This window comes from Oxyura jamaicensis, chromosome 1, assembly GCF_011077185.1.
Source record: "Oxyura jamaicensis isolate SHBP4307 breed ruddy duck chromosome 1, BPBGC_Ojam_1.0, whole genome shotgun sequence".
NCBI classification, from domain to species: domain Eukaryota; kingdom Metazoa; phylum Chordata; class Aves; order Anseriformes; family Anatidae; genus Oxyura; species Oxyura jamaicensis.
In genome coordinates, this window is record NC_048893.1 from 26,870,435 (window position 1) to 26,896,915 (window position 26,481).

Here is a 26,481-nt window from a genome sequence, read left to right on the forward strand (position 1 = left end):
AAAAAAAAAGAAAAGGAAAAAAAAGGAAAAAGAAAGAGGAAAAAATAATAAATAGAAACAAAAGAAAAGGGAAAAAAAGAAAAAAAGAAAAAGAAAAAGAAAAAGAAAAAGAAAAAGGAAAAGGAAAAAGAAAAAGGAAAAGGAAAAGGAAAAGGAAAAGGAAAAAGAAAAAAAGAAGGAAAAGAAGAAGGAAGAGGAAGGAAGGAAGGAAGGAAGGAAGGAAGGAAGGAAGGAAGGAAGGAAGGAAGGAAGGAAGGAAGGAAGGAAGGAAGGAAGGAAGGAAGGAAGGAAGGAAGGAAGGAAGGAAGGGAAAGAAAAAGAAATAAAAAGAAAGAGAAAAAGAAAGAAAAAGAAAGAAAGAAAGAAAGAAAGAAAGAAAGAAAGAAAGAAAGAAAGAAAGAAAGAAAGAAAAAGAAAATAAGGAAATCACTGTTGCTGATGCACTGATGATTTCATGACATGTAAAAAGGAACGCTTGAGAAGAACAGTCTTAGAATGATCACAGATGCCAAGCTATAATAACATCCTTATACTAGACATATGAAGGAAGAGCTCACAGAAGAGGCATTCACAGGGGCTATGCACAGCGTAGTCATGAGAGGACAGTCTATAAAATATTTCAGTGTTTAATAATACCAAGCATGGAGTGATTACAATATTTTATTGATATTAACTCCAGGTATATATAGGTTTTCTTTAGATTTTTGTATAGCTCATAAACGTAAAATATGAATTCTGGAATCATCATGTTAAATGATTTTTTAGTAATGAGAAGTCAGAAAAAGAATTTCAAACTTACCCACAAAGCTCTGCCAGTATGTGTTGTCCTTGACCTGCCATTATACTATGCTTCTTCTGCTGAACAGAAGCTGCCAGTTGTGTTGTTATGCAGTGCTTTTATGAGATAGACAAATACCTCCTAGAAAATACAACGAGATCATTACAAGAAGCTTATTGTGTTGGAAAGGCTTGATATATTATATTACGTTTCTTGGTAACTCAGAATATAGTGTCTCAGCATTGTAAAAACAAAAATGTAGAGAAATAATTAACAAAAGAATGGTCCTAATTATATTATTTTCAGTATATTGATTGGGCTATTATCATATATGGGTCTGTTCTTACGAATGTCTGGAAGATGAAAGATGTTTGCTTGGATATAAATCAAGGTAGATCCTATGCTTTTACTTCCCAGACAAAATAAATAAATAAAATAAAATAAAATAAAATAAAATAAAATAAAAAATAATAAAAAATGTTTATATTTTAATTCTCAGTTCATTGACATATCTCCTCAGCTAAATAATTCTTTTTTTTAGTAATTTCCATTACTTTTCAAGGATAACAGCCAATAAAATGCAAAAACAAAATACAAAAATACATCTTATTCCATTCTTAGGTGAATGTCACAAATACATAGATATTTTTAGTTTAGTTCATTTAGTTTCATCCTGTCTTTCTCTCCCTGGGCCTTGTGTCTAGTGCAGACACAGCATGGATCCTGCCACAGATGGCTCTGGCCACCCACATCCCTCTGCCCTGCACAGCTCCTGCAAACCCTGGACACTATTCCTGAGGAATGCAGACCATTGATTTACCACCCGCTACCACTCCATGGTTTTATGGTAGCTGGACCTGCTAAATTTGCTGTAAATATGCCAATATAAGACTGCCAAGTTTTGACATTGCCCCCAATAAATTCCCTTCTGGCTTTCAAGGAACATTTCCACATCTCTCACTTTAGAGGAGAATATGACTTTTCTCCTGGATCAAATATGTTTTGTGAGATAGCACTCAACAAAATCCTGAATGAGAAAAATGAGAGCATTTGTCCAAACACAAAACAACAATTCAGTTGAGTAAGTGGGTCTTACTGACTATTGCCACTCAGGTTAACTGCTATCATAACTGATGGTATGTGCGCTGTTGCTTCACCCCAATTAGAAAAACACATTAAACCACCTTCCACAGCTGGCATGGGCAAAGAACCCATGTGTGATCAGGTACTGTAGCCTGACTGAGAACACCACATATCTCAACTCATTTTAATCATGACCATTTCAAAAGAGATTAACTGATCTTTGCATTAAACTCTACAAAAGGCAAACTATAAGACTGTTCTACTGCACTTTTTTCCATTTTCTTCCACTTAAACAAAAATACAAGCATCAAAACCAATCTGTATCTGTACCAAATCCTTTTATTACAAATAGGTGGTTCCATTTTAATATCCTTTATCTCCTCTCTGCTTCTGCAGACAGGATAAGCAGTTCTGAAGATAGACTAACCTTGTATTTCTCCGAATACTTTGAGAAAGTATGAAAGTACTTTCCAAGTAATATTAAATGGGACAGCAGTTCTATATTTCCTGCTATTATTTTTTTTTCATACTTATGAATGAAGCAGATTTTATTAAACAACTGATTAAATGATAATTTAATGTGTCTTTCCAATTTGCTATGATGTTTCTGACTTTATTACAAAGTCTGTTTTCCAACTGAAATAACTTACATTTCTATATGAGGTACCATTAATGCAGGCAGCAGTGTGTACAATTTATAGACCATTCTTAAATTCTTACCTTTAAAATGATATTGCAATGTAGTCATTTCATAAGCAGTTAATGTGATTATGTAAAAAGCTGTGTAATTTTTTTAACATAATTAGGTATTTTCTGTGTTTCTCCTCACAAAATAACCAAGCAAATGTACATGAAACAACATGAAGTACTGGAATCATATTATATATATATAGTGTTGATAAAATAGAAGATGAATTTGCTAAGAGTTAGCCTCATTAGCTGTGAATTTATTTGCTTGCTTCCTGGGATGTCTACACTGCTGTCACTGCTGTCACTGCTGTTCTTGAGGACATACCAGAGTTAACTTGAAATCTGATCAAGTGGATGTGTCAACAGAGAGCCATGGCCACATGGAGCTTGGTTTAACCATCTGAAGATTTAATTTGCCTCTCCAGCAGCTTCTGCAGCCCACACTCAGTTCTTTGCTGCAGAAACTGTCCTGCCACTTGTACTTTTGCTAGCTAGTATAAAGCTTCTGCAGCTATTTCTAAGTGAGCTGCAGTCACAGCAACCCAGGTAGAGCTTTTATGAAAACAGATTAACCAGAAAGATTCTGAGAGTGTAATGCAGACACTGCAGACAAGCACAGAAAATAACAATTTCAATGAAAATTATCATAAATCACCTAACCTGAATAGGCTTCAGAGATTTGCTACAGGCTGGGTTGGTGCTTAATCATTTTAGACAACATATTTAGTACAAGTCGATGCATACATTTAGTATCAAATTCACTATAGTGTAAGCAAGCATGACTTTAATTGAGTCGTGCATGTTTATATTAGATTTGGCCTGAACTTGGAATGGCTTTCGGCAGGTGTAGTTTATGGTGCTCCAGATGATATATCTTTTGCTATAGAATAAAAATAAAATAAAAAATAAAAATAAAAGAAATACAAAATTGGATGGATTCTGTTATGACCATAATCTATAGTTAGAGGTTAGTTGTATAAGAGTCATTATACAGGCTCAGCAAACAGGTTGGCCACATTTCTTTGCAATATGTAGTTTTCTAAGAGTTCTGGCATACCAACTCAGGTAAAGAAATTTTCCACCTCATCCTGCTTTGCTCCAGTCCTCTCTTGCTGTCTGTTCCCTCCCTGTCAGGAATGGCTGCATGAGTAGTGAGTCCAGCCTACAGACCGTCAGTAAAGATCCACTTGCATCAGTTTGACAGATTGTGAAAACAGCTCTAAGAGCATGGAGACGCTTTCTGTTCCATATCTCCAACATGCAAGAGGGAGTCCCCAGCAAAGGGCTGGGGCAGACATGATAATTTGTAGTACAGTAATTTCTACACAACTGTTCTGGTCACTGTTTAGACAAGGAAGAGCTTGGGTCCAATGGGCACAGAGAGAGCAGAACTGCTGTATCCTCAGGCTATGTCTTTTCTGGAAAGAAAAGCTGCCTCCTGGAATCAATGGAGGGAAAAAATTGTAGTGAGAATTAAGTAGTTCTGTTGGGGGGTGGGGGTAGGGGTGGGTGGGGGGTGGGGAGTGGGTGGGGAGAGACCATTCTTTAACACTGTCCAGTTAACTTGGGTAAAACAAAGACAAAGAGGTACCCAACATGCTCTCCAGTTCACTTTGTACTTTTGCACCAGCCACTTTGTAGCCTGACAAATTCAGCACTTATTTCTAACAGAGAAGTTGCAGTGTGAAATTACATTGAATCTAATTACATAATTATGGTCCATGAAAACAAGTGCATGTGTGGATGGAGTATAGTTCAAGAGAAATATGAACAACTTGGGTTTCACTGTTGGGTCATGCATTTAAATCCAGAGAGCTGCCCCACACTAAACACCATTTTGTTAAACTACAAATCCACAAATGATAAAGAAGATAGTTGGTTTGGGTCAATGCACATCAAAACGGAGACTTACATAAACTATTGGAAGGGTTCCAGGGCCACTGCGGGTGATAGTCTGTGCCCTACAAGCCAATTCCTTTCCCCATGGCTCGATATAATTCCTGGAAACCAGGGAGGTGCTAAACAAGAATGAGAGCTTTGCCTGGATGCCAACAACTATCCTTCCATCCATTAACACTCCCTAATCTGAAAAATTTACCAGCCCTATGGGTTCCCACACCACAGACCTGTTATGCTGATTAGAAAATTCACACTTTTCAATTCACAAAATTTCACAAAAAGGTTTTCCTATGCTTTATGCAGATGTTGAATGTTCATGAACAGCGTCTGGTTTAAGAAATGATAAATAGCATAGAAAATAATTTTATAACTACATCAAAATCTTATTTGTAGTGTTCAGCACTGTCCCCTACAGCCTAATTTATAAACAAATTATCTGAATTATTAATTTGTCATGCAGGGACTGTAAAGAAAAAAAAAAAATAAAAAAATCCCAGTGGGTTATTACAGCCCTTCACAGGAAATGCATATCTCCTAGCACTAATGACATCATCAATAACAAGAAGTTTATTTCCAAAGAACTCAAACCAAAATTTAATTAACTGTGTATAATATTTTCAAATTAAACATGAGTTAAGGGTTTCAGAACTGGTATTAATATAAGAGTTCTAAAGTAAATTCATCTTCTAGGAGATTAAAAACAATAACAACAATAACATCCCTCACAAACTCCAAAATAAGTGTAGAATTTAATACAAATTTTCATTTTGTCTGCTGACAATATGGAAATGATTTGCTTCTGTCTGGAATTCCCATTTGTTTAACAGAATCAGCAAGAATGCTGCTTGATGTAGCATGGGTGAGCAGTGCTGGAGCTGTGATGAAAAAGGAAATATTTCAAATGAAATCCCCACTTTCTCCTACTTTGGCAATTTTTCACTTTCTGGATGACAACAGCACACAAGTTAAAGAGAAAGTAATCTACACTGCATGACGTCCATTTTGAAGTTGTCTTTGAAATAACAAATCAGACATACCAGACACATAATAGAGAACAGCACTACTTGGATTTGTATTGAAATTTGCTATGTTTGTTACCAAAGAAAACTGGAAACAAAACAAAATGGAAACAAAAACTAAAAAAGTTTATCTTATAAAAGAAGAAATAATAAAGCTCATATTTATGGCAAAATAGAAAAAGTATTTGACGTTTTGCTGTGGAAAAAAAAAAAAAAAAAAAGATTAAATCAAAAAAAATCATGAAAAAACAACAGCTCTAGAGGAACAACAAGAATGTGGGAATTCATCAAACTTCAGGAAAAGATTGAGCATTAGATTCTAGAAATATATCTTTTAACTGTTTGGATATTCAAATATGTGCATTATTCAAGCACACAATCAGTGGCAACATGTTTTCATTATTTTTGGGGGGTAGAGTTATATTTTTAAAAACATCACAACAATTATCAATACATCTTTAAGGTACTGAACAAATATCAAGCAATTTTTTTGATGCAGCAGCATCACTCTCTTGTTAAAAAAAAAAAAAAAAAAAAAAAAAAAAAGCAATGAATATGTATGCTACTGAAAGGGGTGAAAAATGAAAGGGGTCAAAAATTATAGCACTCTCTTTCTTTTCAAAAGGAAGATAAATATTCTGCTACTGAGAAAAGTGCATTTCCTTTCAACTTCCACTGATGGAATTCTCTTCTAAGAGAGAGGCTATTGACAGAAGAATAAGGAGGCTTGGACATTAATATTTGGGACAGAAGTGAGTAAATTGCTTCTTTGCAGCACCTTCTGCAGTTTACACTGGAGTAGTGATAATATAGAATACTTTAAGTCTACAAATCTAAAATGACAAATTTGACCAAGCAATCTCCTTTTCCCATTTCCTGATGGCCACATTTCTGAGTGCAATTTCTGTAAAATTCTAGTCACTCCTAAATGTTGGCTAGATAATCAATTTCCAAAGTGGTTCTTAATAGCGGTGGTAACAAAAGTGCAACCCTGGGAAACAATGGTGAAAAAATACCCGATTTCCCTTTATAACTTGTTGAGAGACCAAAGAAATGCACTCAGAAACAAGAACTGAAGTTTGTCATTTCAGAGACTGGTAGGGAGGGAAGAGGACAGAGAATTATGGAAGAAACTGAATTTTTACCTAGAATTTAATAAACTACTTTTATTTTTAGAAAACTCTCATAATGCAGTAACTGTTTTGTGAAATGCTGAGTGTAAAAGAACTTTTATGGGGCATTTAAAGTGTAGAGAAAAATTTTGTCTACACAAAGTCACCGCATTATTTACTGGTGTGTAAAACAAGAAAATTATATATAATCGTATGCACAGACCAAATAGTTGAGGTGAAGCCTGGTGATAATAGCTAAATTCTGTAAATGTAAAGGAAAAAAATGTAAGGCAAGAGTTATTGGTAGTGGTGGTGATGATTGTTCCTTCTGCACCTTGGCACATAGGAGCCACTCTGTTAGACACAGTGTAGAAAGAAAAAAAAAGCTGTCTTTAAAAAGCTAACCACAGAAATATGTCTTAATGTTCATCATATTGTTTCTATTCCTAAAGTCCTACTGATTTCATTAGCTTAGTTCCTTTGCCTTTGGAAACAGAAACTTCCAGCAGCCTGAAATGCTGTTGTTCACTTCTGCTGCATATACACGTATGAGAATCTATATTTCAGAACTTTACAAAGCTAACAGGAAAGAAAGGATATTCCACCTTTCTGAAAGTACTTGTTCCCAGAGCACACAATACTGAGTCCTAAGGTGTAAGTTAGTACCACAAACAATTTGACTCAAAACTAATTCTTCCCAAGTACTTGAAAAGGATCCATCAGAAGGAGGGCTGGTTTCAGGAGTGACCTTGTGCTGTTGTAATGAAACCACTAGAAATTAATGTTTATTAATTACTCCTGCCTTTGCCTAACATAAGCAATACAACTGTGTCAAATTCTTACCATCCACTTCAATGGAAACAAAACTAAACCTGTAGAGAAGACATTAAAATCCCTTACAACATATTTAGACAACAAAATGTCTAATATTAAATTGATATTTTTTTTCTAAAAAAAAAAAAAAAGTAATCTTGCCAGGAGTTTGCTGAGATTGTATTTTTACCGAAAAAGAAAAGTTACTATATACCATGTTTATTGATGTAATAAGATCCTGTGTAGTATGGATATTTTAAAGACACATTGCATACTAAATGTAAATTATCAAAACTACACTTTGCATAAAATAAATATTGTATTGTATGTAAGATGTTGGCATTGTGCTAAAACATACACCAAATAAAGTGAATGTATATTTAATGTATGTATAGGTTTATATCAAATTTCTGTAAAAATAATATAAAGTCTCTCATTCAAGATGTCTACAGGGAAAAAGCAGAATATTAATTTTCACGGTACTCTACTCCAGTATTTCCATAAGTGTTATATGTCTGCGTCTACATAAAGCTGTTGCTACATACTAGGACCACTATAGTTGAAAATGTTCCATGAATTGAAGAGGAATCTTTCCATCCAAAAAGTGCCAAATAACAGGTCACCTCAAATGGATGGTGAAAAACATAATGAGTGCATTTTAATACATGCATTGAATCCAACTTCGAAAGCTTTACATTGTTTGTAACCAATATTCCAGTTATGAATAAAATTTTAAAGGTGCTGTATACCTCAAAAAAAAAAAATAATAATAATAATAAAAAAAAAATCAAAGTATGTTTATTATGTTACTATGACATACCATGCTGTGGAGGCATGTACAATTTTGATGGCCAAAGAAAACATTTACTGAGTGTGAAATTATAAATTATCATTTTCTTTACTCATAGCACTAGTTTAATTGTGTTTTTATATTTTCCAGTAAAATTTTCAGAGAGACCTATAGTTTGATAAACCCAAGTTAGAAACAGCATTCATCACTAGGCCTTTTACTTAAGCAAAAATAAAATAAAATAAAATAAAATATTAAGATACCCTAAAAGGTACAGCTATCATGTATAACAAATTCTGCAATAACAATATCAGTATTAAAATAGGCTAGGACAGTCTCACCTGTGTTTCTGAAATATCAAACCTGGAAAAAATCATTATGATCCTTCTTTGAGGAGAAATTTGGTGTTTTGTTCTGATACTAAAGTTCAAGCCACAGTTGTAGGCTTGTCCATACTTCTTCTGCAACACATGAACACTAGGTTTTATCTTCATAGTCTGGCACAAGACTACAGCCTGCATCTAACACATTATTGCACCTAGTTCCTATTTGATAATTGTTTCCTTATACCCACAGTCACCATCAGCACATATGAGGTCACCTCATCTATCACAGAATCAGAAGCTTGGAAGGGATGCCAGGAGGTCTCTAGTTCCTCTGATCAGGGTAGGGTCAACACTGAATTCAGGCCAAGTTGCTCAGAACTTTGTCCATTCTTGAAGGCCTCCAAGGTTATAGATACTGACCATCCTATTCCAGTGCTTAACTATCCTGATAACAAAAATATTTTCATTGTAACATGTCAGAAACTATCTCGCTTCAATTTGTGAGCACTGTTTGTCATTCTCTAACTGTGCATCTTAGGAAAAAGCCTGTCTCTGTGCTTATGGTAGTCCCTAAAATGCCCTGAAGCCACGTCATCTGATCATGCTGAATAAGTTGAGCTCCCTCATCGTCTCCTCACAGGATAAGTGCTTCATCCCCCATCCATTTGCTGAACTAGCTCCAGTTAATCAACATTACTGTACTGAGTGGCCCAAAACTGGATGCAGGTCTCCAGAAAGTGATCTAAAGAGTACCAAGATGAAGTGGTTAGGCACTTCCCTTGACCTAGCGGCTAAAGTCCTATTTTTTACACTATATACTGTTAGCCGTTATCATAGCCAGGTGTGACTCAAGTCTAGCTTGCTGTCTACCAGGATTCCCAGGGGCTTTCCAGCAGAGCTGTGCCAGTCAGTCAGTACCCAGCCAGCACTGATGTAGAATTTAGTCTGTTCAAGATGCAGGACTTTTGTCCTTGAATTTATCCTTGTTGAATTTCATGAGGTTCCTTGATTCATCTAGCTTGCCAGATCCATCTGATGGGCAGCCCTTCTCTCAGTAATAGCCATTGTATTTACAATGGGAGTACAATGCAAACTTGATGTGGGTATCTTCTATCTTGTCCTCTAAGCTGTTAATGGGATTAACTAAATAACATTGGTCCCAGGACAAATCCCTTAGAAACTTCATTTGTAAGCAGTCACCCAAGGAAGAACAAGGATGGTGAACCTACACACTTTGACCAGTGACCCAGCCATATTTTCATCCACCTGGTAGTTTCCCCTCTAGACTGTAACATCTCAAATGTGAAACAAAAAGGGACACCATACCAAAATGTTCGATAAAGTCATGGTCAATGAGATAACCTACTAAGAAAATCTGATGAATCGTTGCATAATGTTCTAAACCAGAAATATTTTAACATCATGTTTTCAAACAAGTTTATTTATTCCTTACTTCTAGGAGACAACTATAGTAGCTGATAATGAGATCTCCTTATGATCTGCTATAGCATCACATCAACCATAGATCTCATGAACTCTGACACTGATTAAATTACTTCACCCCATCATTTCTGATATAACTAGGGAAAGATCATGAAATACACCTGAATATTCATGGAAATTCAGAGATTAATTTCTTTGGCTACTCTTCCAGCTCCCTGCTGACTACGTTTCCAGATGTCTGGGTGGTTGAATATTGTTGAATTGCTATCAGAAAGCCAAGTGTGTGCTTGCACACTGCTGTATTGATAACAGGGCTGGTATATTTCTTTAGGGACAGGATGCAGCTTGAAGTACAGAGGGGATGGAGAGTTTTATAAAACTGGTGTCAGACTTCTGGAATACAAACTAAGCAGTTAATTTAAGACTCACATTTCACACATTGAAGCATTTACTCATCTGCAACTTCCCTACAATCCCCCAGAACATTTAATCACATTCATTCTCAAAAACCTATGTACATATTTAATAGCTTGATGGATCAGGGCCTTAACTGAATAGGGCAGAGCTGTGGTACAGCAGAATGACTAGGACACCTGAGGCTGTAGGACTCATCTCATCCAACACTAGACATTTATAACAAAAGCATATATCTCAGCTACTTAGTATAGACCCCCTTCATAATTAATGGAGAGAAATAGACACTTCTAGGGTGCAATTCATCAGTCTTACTTTAAACATCTGCTTTAAGAATAGATGAATTGCACCCATCAGGTGTATATTTTTCCCAGCTGGTTATAAAGTGGATCAAGGTGACTACCTCAGAGGCAACATCTTTCTTTGGATCCTGCTCCAAATAAAGCTTCTGACTAGATTCAGAGAGCTATAAAAATGACTCTCAGCAACTTATAAATTACTTCTGAGTCCTGTTCCAGTGGTCTGTACTTCTTGGTTAATTTTCTGATCATTCTTGCCTGTCTCCAACTAGCCTGCATTTCCTGCTCCTGTTCCTGTCCCCTCACTACAGATTTAAAATCCCTAGTGCCTTGCACCAGTGCTAGGCTTTTGCCTTGCCCCTTAGGTTTGGGATATACAGATGCTTTTTCTTCTGGGCTTCCCACCTGACTTGTACATAAGGTCTTTTCTCCCTAGACTGAAGCATTAAGGCTCCTTCTCACTCCTGGCATTGATCTTTTTTAATCATAGAATCTTGCTTCTGCTTCCATCCCATTTCCAGCCCAGTTTAGCAGCCCTGTCCATCCATGCCCTAGCTATTATAAATAAACTGTCAGCTACTGAAGAAGGGATAGTATATGCCACATAAATTTTTGTGTGATATAAATTGCTTATGATCAATATAATTCAATAAATATGACTATGAAATGATACAAACACTAAAAGAAATATAAAAGTGATACAGATCCTTAATGGAGCAATACACTTTGTGGACACTAAGCATGGGGACAAACCTCAGTATCTGGACATATGTCTGTCTACGAACATGTGGCTACTGCTGTTCAACTATTGAACTTCTGAAACCACCCTTCAGTCATATTTTGAATTAGACTTGTAACTTTTTTTTTTTTCTTGGTCTCCTTTTGGTCTCCTCTCAACTCCATTTAGTATCAGTAACAGAAGCTCTTTGAGCAGAAAGGAGCATACCATTTTCTCTGAGCTCAGCAAATGTAACCCTAGCCAAAGTCCTCTTTAGCAAGCTCACAGATGTGCATAATTCTACTACCTCAGCTTTCTGACTGGTGCATATATATATTTCCCAATAATAATGAGCTTCTGATGAGGAGAAAACTAAATACTGATCATTCCAGCCAGACCATGGTTTTGCTATTACTAATGTTTCTACTAGTGGCATCTCCCTAGACATAATGACTGGGTGGTGGAAACACTCCACATTCTTCATAGAGAAGCTATTTACTGAAGTCCCCCAAAAACTAGTGATGCAAGTTTTCTTTAACTTCTTTTAAAATGAAGAAAGTTTGTCCACAGTGCTCAACAGAAAAAGAGTAAGTTTTACTAACTCTAATGGCAGAGATTATATTAAAGTATCTATTCACTTTCCAGAATAAAAACAATTGGATTTTTAAATAAACCTGCAATGAAATAAAGGAGGGAGGGGCACAGAAAAAGACAGGTCCTCCTTCAGAGGGGATCACAGCCCTAATAAACTATTCATCCCGATTTCTACACCCTTGAAATTATATGTTTATCTGCTTTTCTTTGGCTGATCAGTAAACTATTAAACACAAATCAGAATGGTACACAAAGAATGGTAGCTTTAGTAGATGGGAAATTAATTGTTAGAAACAGTTCAGCTGAAAAATAAATAAATAAATACATTACAAGCAACATTATTCTTTAGAACATGCGTTTTGTCATTACCATCCAAAGGGGCTCTGCTTTTGCCCTTTTCAAACACTCAAGTATGTTAATGTCCATAATAGTGACCTAATCAGTTTAGGTGTATCATCCAAACAGTTTCACAGAAGCAATTGAGAGAATGTCATCGAGGACTTGCAAATGTAGTGTGCTTCACCATGTTTGCAGAGCAGGCCAGAATGTGACAAATGGCAGCTACATTATACTCGGTCTAAAAGCAACTGATTTGTTACATAAAATCACATTCTAAAACAGGGTTTCATTTGGTGTTTAAAAGGATAAGGCATAGAAGTACTGTTAGATTTGAGTTCTGGTAAGACCTGTGAGATATTCTGTACATTAGAATCCCAAATTTTGAGCTTGGGATCAGAAGGTATGCACACATAATATGCTCGAGCACATCCTGCCAGCAAATTATAAAGCTGTGTGAAAATAGGTGCTTGAGTCATTTGCTCTATGTATGTCAGTAAATGCCTTACACATGGGAGCATTGGAAAATTTATCCTAAGCTGAAAATGGTAAATTGTTAATGAATAAAACATAGAAAATAATTTAAAACACCTATTTATTTTTCTTTCATTTATTATTATTATTATTAAATAAAATAACAAAAGAAGAAGCTATGGAAAAGGTCTTGGATTATATTCTGATTTTATGCAAAAACAGCTGAAGAATCTGGTATTGATTTTAATGTAAGGAGGAAGGTGTAAAGTGCTTTCACTTGTTTTGCCTGAAAGGAAAACAAAATATTTGTGTCACACGAACAAAATTACTAAAGGTCAAAGTTGCAACCAAGAGGCATATTATAGGCTTTTATCTCATGCACATATCTGAGAAACACCAGCATTACGTAAATGAAGTAACTTGATGAAAATTCCATAGCTTTCAGCATCCAACTAAGTTCTTCAAAATGTTTTGGAATGAGAGGAGGCAAAACAAAATGTAGAAGCAGATGTTCTTCCCTCCTCATTTGCTCAGGAAACTTTCCCTCCAAATTAATTCAAGTCCCTCCCACTCAATATAGAGATTTCTCCTTAAATACCCTATCTTTTTATCATTGGTGACGACATAAAAATCACATCAGACAGTAATATATTCATAACTGACAACAATAATAATGAAATGGAGCCACTACAATGTGAAAATGACTTTCTAGGAGAACTATTGTGTAAAACACACAAGACTAGAAATTCGCTTTTTCTTAGCTTGATCTTATTTACAGCTATACACTTGTTAATGCAAGGGATGTTGGGATTAAAGCAATCCATTGGAGAAATCGCAAGTGGAATCACGGTGAAGGTGAAAATGTCCTGTGTATCAACAAGGTTTCATGAGTTGCTTTTATGATCCTAAAATGTAATTTTTATATTACACAGAATCACAGAATGGTTGAAGTCAGAAGGGACCTCTTGAAGATCATCTAGTACAACCCCCCCTGCTCAAGCAGGGTCACCTAGAGCACATTTCACAGGATCACATCCAGGCAGGTTTTAAATGTCTCCAGAGAAGGAGACTCCACAGCCTCTCAGAGCAACCTGCTCCAGTGTGCACAGCAAAGTTTTTCTTCATATTCAGATGGATCTTTCTTTCTGTGTTTCAGCTTGTGCCCATTGCTTCTTGTCCTATTGATAGCACCATCAAAAAGAGTCCTATCCTCTTGACACCCTCCCTTATGATATTTATAAACATTGATAAGATCCCATCTCAGCCTTCCCTCCTCCAGGCTAAACAGGCCCAGTTCTCTCAGTCTGTCCTCATATGACAGGTGCTCCAGTCCTCTCATCATCATCTTGACTCACTCCAGTAGCTCATGTCTTTCTTGTACTGGGGAGCCTAGAATTGGACACAATACTCCAAGTGTGGCCTCACCAGGGCTGAGAGGGGCAGGATCATCTCCCTCAACCTGCTGGCAACACTATTCCTAATGCAACCCAGGATACTGTTGGCCTTCTTGGCTACAAGGGTACATTGCTGGCTCATGGTTAACCTGCTGTCCACCAGGGTTCCCCAAGTCCTCTGAAGAGCTGCTTTCCAGGTCAGCCCCCAGCCTGTATTGGTGCTTGGGGTTATTCTTCCTTAGGTGCAGGAACCTGCCTGCACCTTTCTTGGACTTTGTGAGTGTATGTTTTTCAGCTTGGATCATCTAGAACCTTTTGTGGGGTGTGATGCAGCCCATCCACTTCCATGCTGTGGAGTGTGGCATGAAGACACATAGGAGTGTAGAAGGGGGCGAGATCTGAGGGATGGAGAGAGCCCATTCTGTTGCCATTTAAACCACACCACTCTGGCCGTGGGTAGGTTTTGTCCCAGGCAGCCACAGTGAGCATGGCCAGTGGTGGTCAAACAGCATCCATGTCCAGCCATGCAGAGATTGTGCTGTCTCCCTTGCCTGTTTTGTTTAGCAGCATAGGCATTGTCTAAGTGTATTGCTTAGCGAGTTTCATTTTATAAGGTACTTTTCTCCCTCTTTCATGCTGACCTGACAATTTCCTGTGCTAAAATAACAATGAAATCCTCTTCTAAATTTTATTTCAGACAAAAAATTGCCAAGGTCTGTTTCGCCTATGATGCCACCAATTTACAAAAAAAACTGTCAAAGCATCTTTGAGACATTCTGCATTTACTTTTGCAGGGCAGAATCACAATGTGTGTTAACTTCTTTTCTCCCTCTTATGTTTAGATTTTCAGAGAAAATCTCAGCATTCAGTGAGTACCCTTTATGGCCTTTGGAGTTGTATATGTGCTAGTAGTGTAGCCAAGCAGTGGATCTGCAAAATTTAACAGATGGTTTTTAAGATCCAGCACCCCCACTGTACACATTTCAAGGGGAGGTTAATTTAGACTGGTCCTTGTATTGCCCATGAGCTCAGTGCCTGTTTGCAGTTGGTGTATTTTCAGTATGCATTTGGGAAATATAATCCAGTTTAGTTCCATCGTAAAGGTGTCCAGTTTACATTCTCCAAAGTGACTGCATGATGCGAACAATCCTCTTTTAAAATCAATAAAGTTTTTTTCTCCCAACACTCTACTTTTCCTCTTCTCTGTATATCACCTATGTGCAGTGAAAGTGTGAAGGCTGAATTTCCCCATCCAAAATAAGATCAGGTGTTTTAGTCAGTCTGCCTTGGAGAAGCAGGAGGAACAGAAGGCTGTGAAACAACCCAGTGGTAAGCAGGTGAAACAACTTTGTCTCCAAAGGTCCAATACCTTCCAGATGTACTGTCTGTTTTCTTCACCGGGGAATTGGCTAAATATGATAATTTAGTTCACTCTTATCTTCTGTAACATTTCAGAAATGACAACTAAACCACCTTTGCTTTAAAGTTCAAATCCTGTTTAAACACAAGCTTTGGGACTTCTTTAAGCTCTTGAAAGGCATTCTTCTGCAAGTGGAAATCTGAGCTGTTTTCAGCTGACTTAAGTAAGCATAGCTCCTAGGCTTTGTAAAAAAGAAAAACAACAAAAACCAAACAAATAAAAAATATCCTTAGAAAGTATATTCTCACTTAGTGGTAAAGAGCTCTATGCATGTACTCTTGTCTGTCATGCTCTAGTACAGCACTCTTTACTGTTAAATGTATTTTTTTTTTCAATCTCTACTGCTGAGAGTTAGTTGAATGTTCCCTCAGCTCTTCAATTGTTTTTTATTCTTTCAGCTACATGCTGTTATCATGAATAATCTGATTTCAAAGAATAGAAAATATCTCTTTTTGTGATAAAACTGTTCAAACTATTTAAAATGTGTTTTCCAGATTATCCAGTTTTTTGTCACATCAGAATTTTGCTTCAAAACAGATCAGCCAAACCTTCATCAAGTTTTATCTTGCCCAAAGTGAGCAAGGGGCAGGCTGACTCACAGACAAGTAATAGGAAGAATAGCTCTTCATCTCTGTGTCACCAACTTAAACTCAGCAAAGGTCACCACTGATAACTGAGTTTTTAATGGTCTAATGAAATTAGCTGATGGTCTTGTATAGTGGACAGATGTCCTTATTATAAAAAACATTATACCATTTGATAACCTTTCTTGCTTGACTCAACAGAAAAATGACAAACTGAATGAGACACAGGTGTTCAACCACTTTCACACATCTACACCTGGCACCTGGAAAATAAGTTTAAGGGCATGTTGCCAGGGGTTAAGTATATTTGACTTAATCTGAAGCTGAAAGATTTCAGACACCTAGGCTATTAGTCTATTACCTTTCTTAAATGCCATGCTATTCCAATTTTTGTTTTAGAAAAAAATAAATAAATAAATAAAAAGGGGGGGGGAGAAGGGGGGAAGGGGGAGAGAAAGAAAATTATACCGACTCACTCCGAAATTCAAATTGACCCAGGCAGCCAGGGGAAAACAAAATATGCTACAGTAACACTGAAAATAATGGGTGCAACAATATCTGATTAAATAATATAATTTTATAAGCTTCTACAAGTATCAAGTTCTTGCTGTTCTGGTACATTTTGCATGTAAGACTTTTCCAGCAGAAACCAAGAAGTTTGTGTCATATAAGAAAAAACATGCTATGGATTTGCTCACTGGGGATAGATTTTAACAAGTGGACATCTTCATTAAAAAGAAGGATAGACAACTTTTATTTGCATCCCCTCTTTAGGAACAAATTCCTTCTTTCATTTTCAAAACCAGTTAAAAATACATATATTTCTACCTGCAATGTTTCTAGCATTGCAAGTTATTTTTTTATTTTGGTTTTACCAATTCAGTTAATTATCATCCATTTAAGACTAATATATGTATATATATATATATATATATATAAAGATTCTGCAAACATTAGTATTGGATGTTAGAAGCTCATTGCTTCTTCCTGAAACAAGCAGAATACCTAACACTTTAGCAATTTTTTTTACAAAGTACTTAAACCAGGTTTCCCTGGGGCTTACAAAAATTTTGCATTTAGAGAAGACTGTTAGTTCATTCATCAAACACATGATATAAACCACTCTGTTATGCACCTTAAAACAAAAAGAGAGAAAGGAAGGAAGAAAGAAAGGAAGGAAGGAAGAAGAAAGAATGAAAGAAGGAAGAAGGAAAGAAGGAAAGAGACATGCACACGAAGGTAACAGTGCTCACTGATGGACATGGTTTTTAGTGCTTGGCTGTACAAAAACATATTCACACAAACAACTGTCGCAGCAATTATTTATGTTTAAAAAACATGGGAATGTTGTGGTAACTTTGCATTAGATGTCTAGTATATGTCAATTGTTTTATTCATGATAAACAGATCATTTAGTTGGAAAAATCCCATCTGCATAGATATATCTCTTATTATTTATGAGAACCATGTTTAGGAATGCAGGCAGCACATGTGCATAATTAATCCTGAAGAGAATTAGACATTGTTTGATTCACAGCTGAATGCAATTAGCATTAGGAAGTTTACATATGTTGGCAATAACACAGATTAGCAACTAAAGTGCTTGTTAAAAAATTTAACCTGAGGCTGCTGGAGCAGACCTCTCTTAATGATGCTTTAAATGTTGTTGATGAAGTAATAATCAATTTTGTTTTATAAATAGTAAATCAAGAATTTAGGTCTAATTAGCTGTGCTACAGATCACTTCACTTACATATCCAATGTACATGCAATGTGTGCTGTGAACTTTCTTTGAGTCTGGTGTGCAAACAGTTGTTAGGGAAAGATGTGATCCCTTCTGTATTTAAAAAGAAAAAAAAAAAAAAAACACGGGGAAGAATGAGATGAGATATCTGTGGTGGGAGTGACTCTGCTCCTGGCACTCACGAAGGAAAGAGCTTTTCCTTTGTCATTTCAGAGCTTTTTAACTGAAGGATGAAGAAACAATGCCTTGTCTGCCTTTTTAAAATTTAATAATTAGATTATAATTCACAGTCTGTGAAATGAAGCCCTCTAATGGAGAGGGAGGAGGAAGAGAGAATATAAGTGATGAAAGTGAGGAGGCAAAGTAAAATTGAGCTGTAATTGTTTTCACTTCAACTTTAAGAAGTTCAACATTAATTAAAATGTTTCTGCACCACTCACCACCAGATTGGCACAAAAGAGGGCTGGCTGGTGGGTGCAGCTGCTGACTGGCAGGTATGTCAGCAAGGCAATTGCCAGGAAGGCTGCAGCTTCACACACATGCACACACACTTAGACACACAGCCCTATATAGTCTAAAAATTATGTTGCAATTCAGTTTCAAACAGTTCTAGTTTTATTCAAGACATTAAAATAAGAAAGTAAGAGAAAGAAATTAATACTTTCTGAACCAGCTAAGATAGTTTGAAAATTGTTCCAAGATATCTTTTGTCCCAAGATATATTTACCTTTACTTTGTCTTAGTGTTTCCTTTTTTCTCATCTTGAATTCTGTTTATTCCTATGGGAGGTGTTCAGATATAAACTTCAGCTGAGCACCCAACATGCCATAATGGGTCAGCAGAAGCTGGATCCGTGAAGAGTTTTCCTTCTCCTTCCATTGTATTGCCTCTATGTAATTTCTGTATGTGAGCAGGTGCTATTGGGGATGTGTGGTGTAATCCCTGTAATCACCCTTACTATATCAGAGGAGCAGGAGATGGTACTAATTACTATAACTGAAATTACAACAGGATCCTGCAGCCCTTCTTTCTTCTGACAGATTTCTGTGTGTCCCCACAAAAACATGAGATATGCCTATATCCTCAAGCCCTCCCTCCTCAGCAGGCTGGGAAGCCCATCTCAGCTAGCCAGGAAAATTTTAAAGTAGCTGAAAGAAGAGGGAGCAAGCAGATAGCCAGAGCTGACAGGGCTTTGCTTCCCCCAGTGCCAAAACAAACTCATTTTGCATGTGACAACACAAAACAGGCACCTCCTACTCACTCATATACAGACCAGCCAGAGACTGTAAATAATCATGAAGTGGAGTAAGGGCTAAACTGGAAAAGGCATTTAGGCTCCTAAAAATGGGAAAATGTGCTAGCAGGCATTCAAGAATGAATGAGAGCTCTCATCAGAGGAAGAGCATAAAGCACAGAGCAGCTTTGATTGGCCACATTTCCTTAGGGGAGGCATGGAAAAGAGCAGCCAAGCCCAGAGGATTTTCCTGGTGAACGGCAAGCTCTCCCCGTAACTCCCGAGGAGAGTGGGGAACGCTGAGCCTACAGGGAAAGCCTGCACATGTGTGAAGGCTGAGTGGCTTCTTCTGTAAGTGATAAGTGTTGCAAATTCCTAAGTGCTGCTCAATTGCGTGATTTGATATGTTATATAGGTTCTGTATAGGTTCTGTGGGAGCTTGTCATGTTCCCTTGAGTCACCACCACCAGTAATACTGTAAAGATTTCCTCACCTTTTGTATAGGAGGTTTTTGGAAAAATAGTTGCCTCCATTCAAGCTTAATTCTCATCATTTTAGAGGGTCTACTATAAGAACAGATGATACTAAGAAACCTTGGCAGTAGCCTGATGCAATTTAAAGAAATTTCCAAGATAGCCTGTTTGTTTATCTTTGTTTAGCTGATAGAACCAGATGAAAGGAACAGAATACCTTGTATGTCAGGAGACTGAAGTGAATTAATAGACTGCTGTATCTCACAAGAAAGGAAGGAAGGAACAAATGAATGAATGAACTTTGACTTTTCTTAAGTAGACAGGGCAGCCAGGCTCCGACTGATGTTTACAAAAGTAGATGTGTTTGAAGCAGCACCATATGGAGAACTGGGGAGAGTTTAAGGGTTAAGCAGGAAGAGCCTTAGGAACCAACTAAACTGAAGAAAAAGAAATAATCAACTCAGATACATTTATCACCTTTTATAGAAAATATCTCATAAGCTAAAAAAGAAAGGAGCAATTTCTGTGCAAGGTGCATGAAAAAAATAAGAATTAGATCATAAGGAAGATAAGCAAGAGTGGTAGTTTGGATTCACCACAATGAACAGTTTTATTGCAACAAAATATTAATTATAAAAATCTATTGGGCAATGAGAGGAAATATTCCTATTCTCATGATGTTCTTGCTTATAGATCAAGGAGTAGGTCACTAGACTTCCTAAAGTGAATGCCCTTGCCTCTATTTATGACTTGAAACAATAAAACCCTTAAGCAGATGCCTAGCCTGAATATTGATAACTATTGGATTCTGAAATATCATCTTTAATGTGTATTCATAAATCCAAGAGTAATGGGGTTGTTTATAATCACTTTTCCAATTAAAAGAAATTGAATTTGTGACTGACAGAAATTTGTGGAAAACAGAGACTTTTCACTTTTGCCGTTTCTGATGTACCAGGCTCTATAAGGTCAATAACATCAAAAAAGGAACGTTTTTTTCATTCAATTCATTTTCTTCAGCTGAGGCACTGTGACATTCTTTTACAGTTCTTTGCTGTATGCACTTTGATAACTTAAAAACACCACCAGTGTACACAAAGGGTAGCTAAAGCAGATGCTACTATTTGCAGAAGAGCAGTGGTAGCATATCCCACTTTCAGCTAATTATAATAATGTTCATATTTTCTGTAAGAAATAGGAAGAGATGTAACAGTCTAAATTATTCTGTGTTGGCTTTAGGAGGATAAACATTTGTTGTTGACAAGTATTTGATCTGTCGCATAATTCTGTCACTGCGACAAAATAAAACTATATTTTATTCTCCATTTCTGTGATCTTTCACCTAGATAAGAACCAACACCTGGCATCTTTTCAAATTTTCTTTTTTCTTTACATCAGTGGCAGAAGTTAAAAAGGTAACATGAAAAGAAAGATGAAAAAGGAATGCTGTTCAAATTGAAGGACTGTAGTTTCAAGTTTCAGTCCTGTATCAAAACATCTCCGCCTCATCTTCTTTCTCAGTCATCACAAATGAAAAGTACAAAGAAGTACACAAACATCAGTACAATGCTGTGTGTGTACTGCTATCCAAAAATCACAGTTACAAAATTATACCTGACATATCAAAAACTGACAGTCACATCCTCAAGATTTTCTTCTGTTCGTTCCCATGGACCTTCTTTATTAATAAATCTGACACATAAAAAGCATCTGTATGACTAAAGTGTCAGTTACTGGAAAGACCGTTTTGATCTACTTCTTAACTTTTAGAAGAAATATTCTCTTTTTTATGAAGACAGGGTCTGTTCACTGACTGCCAGCTTTCAAATGACCACCTCTTGAAGTTTAATTTTAAGTTTAAAATAAATATTGTATGCATGCAGAATAATTATGATGCTCCAGAGAGACACTGTATAATGACATTGATTCTTTTTTATCTAAAAATGCCAAACCCTTGAGGTGGCTATGTCTGTATTTGCCACAGATATATGGAGGTTCAATCTACACGTTAAATTATAAGAGGTTGTTCATGTTTCTGTCACTAAATAGGTAGTGAAAGTTCCATTGTAAACTTTGATTTTCAGCTTCTTAAAACTTACTGGTAGAAATTGGCTTTGGTCAAACATTTAAAATTAAATGAAATTTTATGAATTTTTTTTTGATTTTTTTTTTCATTTTATGAAAATGAAATTAAAAATAAAATGAAATTTAGAAATTATTCTCTAATACTTTGGAACTACAGAAAAGCAAGCATATTGGTTTTGGATACATCTTAAGAGTCATTATTGAAACAAACATTAATTACTAATAAATGCTGCAGACATTCTTAAAATATACAGCTATTTTAATATTAAAAGGAAACAAATTCCTAATTAAGTTTGAAAAGTATAATTTGTGCATGTAAAACATCTTCTCATATCTTTTTTTATATTTGGTATATCTAAATAAAGGTTCTGATTTCATAATTACCACATACACACACACAATAATTTTTTTTTAAAAATGCAAATTTAGAAAGTGTAAATAACGTATAAAGATACAGTCAAGCTCATACTTTTGTCTGTTTTTTGGTTCACACCTTAGGTTAACACACTGTTATCAGGAAAGAGTGGTGGCCTTTATTGAACATACATCTGATCATTCATAAATTGTACAGCTCCTTAAAAAAATCACTGATATCTTGAACACCCTCATTTGCTTTAAAAATGTCAGATATGGGGTAGTTACTGTGTATTTTTTTGTTGCTGTTTTTCATAATAAAGAATAACAATCATATTTATAACAATAATATTACCATTAATCTTTACTTGTTCTTAATAGTAATAAAAATGACACTAGCAATGGAATAATGGAGTTCTTTATATTCCAATGCAAAATACACTTTTTGGGAACTACCATCATGCAAGTATTGAGAATAAGGGTGACAATTGTGAACCCCATAAGTACCCAGAAAAAATAATCCCTTGCAAAATCAATTTTCATTGAAATATTAATCTTATTTAAATGCATCTAGAAATTACTCATGTAGTATTATATGTTGATATGTATTATATATTCAGTATTCATACTCATTACTGAGTACTCAGTATTATGTACTGATATGAAACTTCTCCAGCCTTTTTTGGTGTTAGAGATGGGCACATACGGAAAGCAAGTCGTTGCACCCACCTAAACATCAATTTTGTGGTAGGAGAGTATGCTTCTCTCCATTAAGGCCTAGCAGACTAGAAGCTGAACTTTCAGATAGATATTCTTAAAGGAGGTGTTCCTACCTTATTGCTACAGGATGCACAATGACAACAGATTAATATCCTAATGTTTCAGTAGCTATTCCTCTGCAGTAGACAAACCCCAAATAACCCAACTATGTTTAGCCAAAATTAATGTCTGAGAGAAAACACACTAAAATGGGCTGAAATATATAGACTAAAATTGCAATTAATCTTTACTGTGTTTCAATATTAGAACCAAGTGCCTCCTGCCTCAGAAGGATCACAAAAATACTCACCTGAAGGACATAACTTACTATGGATAAGAATCATTAATCTTACTCCAGTGAACAGATTCCCTTCTCTTGGTCTTCCCATTCAATCCCTAGCCAAGCTCTAGAAGGACTCACTGCTCTTCTCACAGAAGTACTCGCAGAGGTCATGCTTAGGAGTATGCAAAAAACACTCCATACTTTAGTAATGTCAAATTTATGACACAGAGTGGGATTCATCTCGCTTACTGTGAGGCTTCTCCACATGAGGTAAGCAGCTATATTCCTTTTTTACTTACAGAGAAAAAAAACAGACATTTCTAGAGAGTGATTCATATTTTTTAGATCTGTCTTGAGAAAAGATTAGTTGTACTCAAGACTTGCTGTTTACTTCCACTGATTACAAGGCAATATAAACCACTCTTAGAGATGTAGGTGTCTGCATTAAGGTCCTCTGAAGTTGGAGGGCCAAATCCCATTAAAAATAAAAACAATAAAAAATTCATTTGGATACATTTATTTATATTTTCCTTCAATAAATTTTGTTAATAGTTTCTTTTTATTTACAGCTAAATTTGCTTACTATTTTTTGCAGTATATTTTTCCATCACATATTTCAAATGTGTTTTTTCAATCTAGACACAATCTTGGAGATAATTCCTGTTGAATATGCAGGTAGACAAAACAAAACTATCTCCTATGTTCATCACCATGTGCTGACTTTTTAACTTCCTTCCTCTAGAAATAAAAGTTTGCACTGGGTTTCCAGATTAAAGTGTTCTCATAAACGATTGAAAGTATTGTGACACAGCTTTTATCATAATTTTAAAGCAAAATTGCCCATTGATTTCATGAAGAACTGCTCCATAAATTCTTTAATGATTTGGCCCAGTGTAGATTAAGCTGAACATCCTTGTTTGCAATTTTGTTTCTAAGAATCCCTTCATTATTAATTCACTTAGTATTCATTGCAATTATACTGAGTATAATTGTTTTGCTATTCATGTGGCTGTCAGAAAGATTTTTATAGGCCTTCCATTATAATTAGGCACACATTAATAGACATTTAAAGCATGTTACTATTCTTAATGTAACTTGAAGATGTAGTCTACTAAAACTGAAAAAGCCTAATACCAAAATGTGAACACTTCATTTTAAAATACATAGTTTTTACCCTTGAAGTTTCTGTAATTGGAGATTTTTGAATTTCTTTATTTGCCTGAATCCAGGACAGTGACCTGGATTCAGATAATGATGGACTATCTAGTTATGTATCTCCTAAACAGAAGTACGCTGTCCCCCTTTAAGGTATTTGGTCATCTGGGGGAGGTGCAAGACAGCAATAAGTAGGCCAGCTAATACCCTCATAATTCCTTAAAACTGTAGCAAACCAGCATTGGCAGCATTTCAAATTGAAGCAGGGGAACCTTCTCCCTAGGGATTTTCATGGCAGGTTTTCTATGTATGAGGCCATTTCCAGAAAACATGGAGATAATGTCCACAAGGGCAGGCTTGGTTTATACATAGGCTATTGAACTTTAGGTAGCCTGACAAGTCCAGAAATAAATCCAATTAGAAATAAAATACACCTCTAATAAAGCTATCAACTGCTCCACACTTAACCACTTTGCAGTTCTGGTTTATAAGGAAAAAATTATAAAGGTATCTTTTATTCAACCTCCATTGCAGATGTGCATGAAGAAAAAGGGCTAACACAGAATCTGTGCGAGAGCAGTCTCTCTCTCTTTCTCTCTCTCTCAGTGCACTATTTATGAATATGTATACAGGAGCTAAACAAATCTCATAACTCTTCCTTACAATATACCATACAGCGTGGTGGTTAGGAAGGCTTCCTGGGAGACAGATGTGCCTTGCAGCCTGTGAAGGAGGGGACAGATACCGGGTCTTCCCAAACCTACTTAGAAACTGCATAGCTGGGGGCACAAAGAGGGTAATCTTCCAGAAATTTTGTGAAGTTAGTCCCAAAGCAGAACTCCCAACCAAAATTTTAAGCTGATACGACTTCAAAACAACTAACCTTGTATTTCTTAGGAATAGAGAATATGCCAAATAGAAATTATGTTTTGCCCAGCAAAAGTAACATAAAGACAAAGCAATGATGTGATGGACTTTACCTTTCTGTGTTCTTCTAATAAGGAACAGAGACAGAAAATATTTTTGGCCTAAAGACACTCATATTACTACCTACATTTAGAAACTATTTATTGCTTTGCACACTTACATGACTTAAGCCATGCTTGAGAATGGACATGGTACAGGATCTGTACAGTCATGTATTTGAAATTATGTAAATTTTGTCTCTGTTTGTGTTATTTTGCAAATTATCCCTATGAAGGCATTTGGGGTTATTTATTTGTTTGTGTTTTTCTGAGAGAAGGAAAGAGAGGGACTTCTGTGATAGTCATTAACTCCTATCAAACAACCTGGTCATGTTTACTTTTTCTGAAAAATATCTCAGAGTTTGAAGATGCTGTCTGCTTTCATGTCTCAGGACCATGCTAGTTATTCCCAGGAGGAACCTTGGAAAAAAGTATAACATCATGGGGCAACTGAACAGGTTCAAACCATTTCAGAACTCCTTACTGCATTTTCCATAGTCTTCATTATGCTAAAATAATTAAGGAGATTATTTAGCAATTTATGTGAATGGAAAATATATTAATGCCTCAGTACTGTATTTTTATCCAAGTTTATTTTTAATATTCTAAAACAAATGAAAGATTTTCATTAATACACATAATTTCACATATTAGAAAAAAAGGTCATTTAGTTATAGAAGATCCCAAACTATTTGTTCCATCTTATGTTGCATAAATATTTAAGCAAAAGGAAAACAAAACCAGAAAAAAAAAAAAAAAGAAAAGAAAAAAAAAGTTATAATAGAGAACAAACACTTATACAACTTTTTATCTTAAATTGTTCTTGCCAGGCAGGAACTCCAAGTATCTCTCAAGATAGTGTGAGGTAGGCTTAAATGGCTTTCCAAGTAAAGAAGAAAAAAAATAATCATTTCCTTATATTCTATGGCTAGCCAACTGTGTGTCCATAGTTTCTTAAAATGTTTTAAGGAATGTGGTATGGACTAACCTTTCTATACTACAAATAAATCATTAGCTTTCATAGTATGAAGAAGAGTTCAGCTATACTGAATAGAGTATAGCTCAGTACTGCAAACAAATTAGACTGTAAAGACCTATAGTCAAAAGTGAAGAGAAAGTGCAGTTCAGTTGGCCATTTCATTTTATTTTCTAAAATATAGAGCTTATATATGCCTTATGAAACTAGTAAAATTTGTAAAAAATACATTGTAAAACTTCAGAGTATAATAATTAAGCAAAAGGA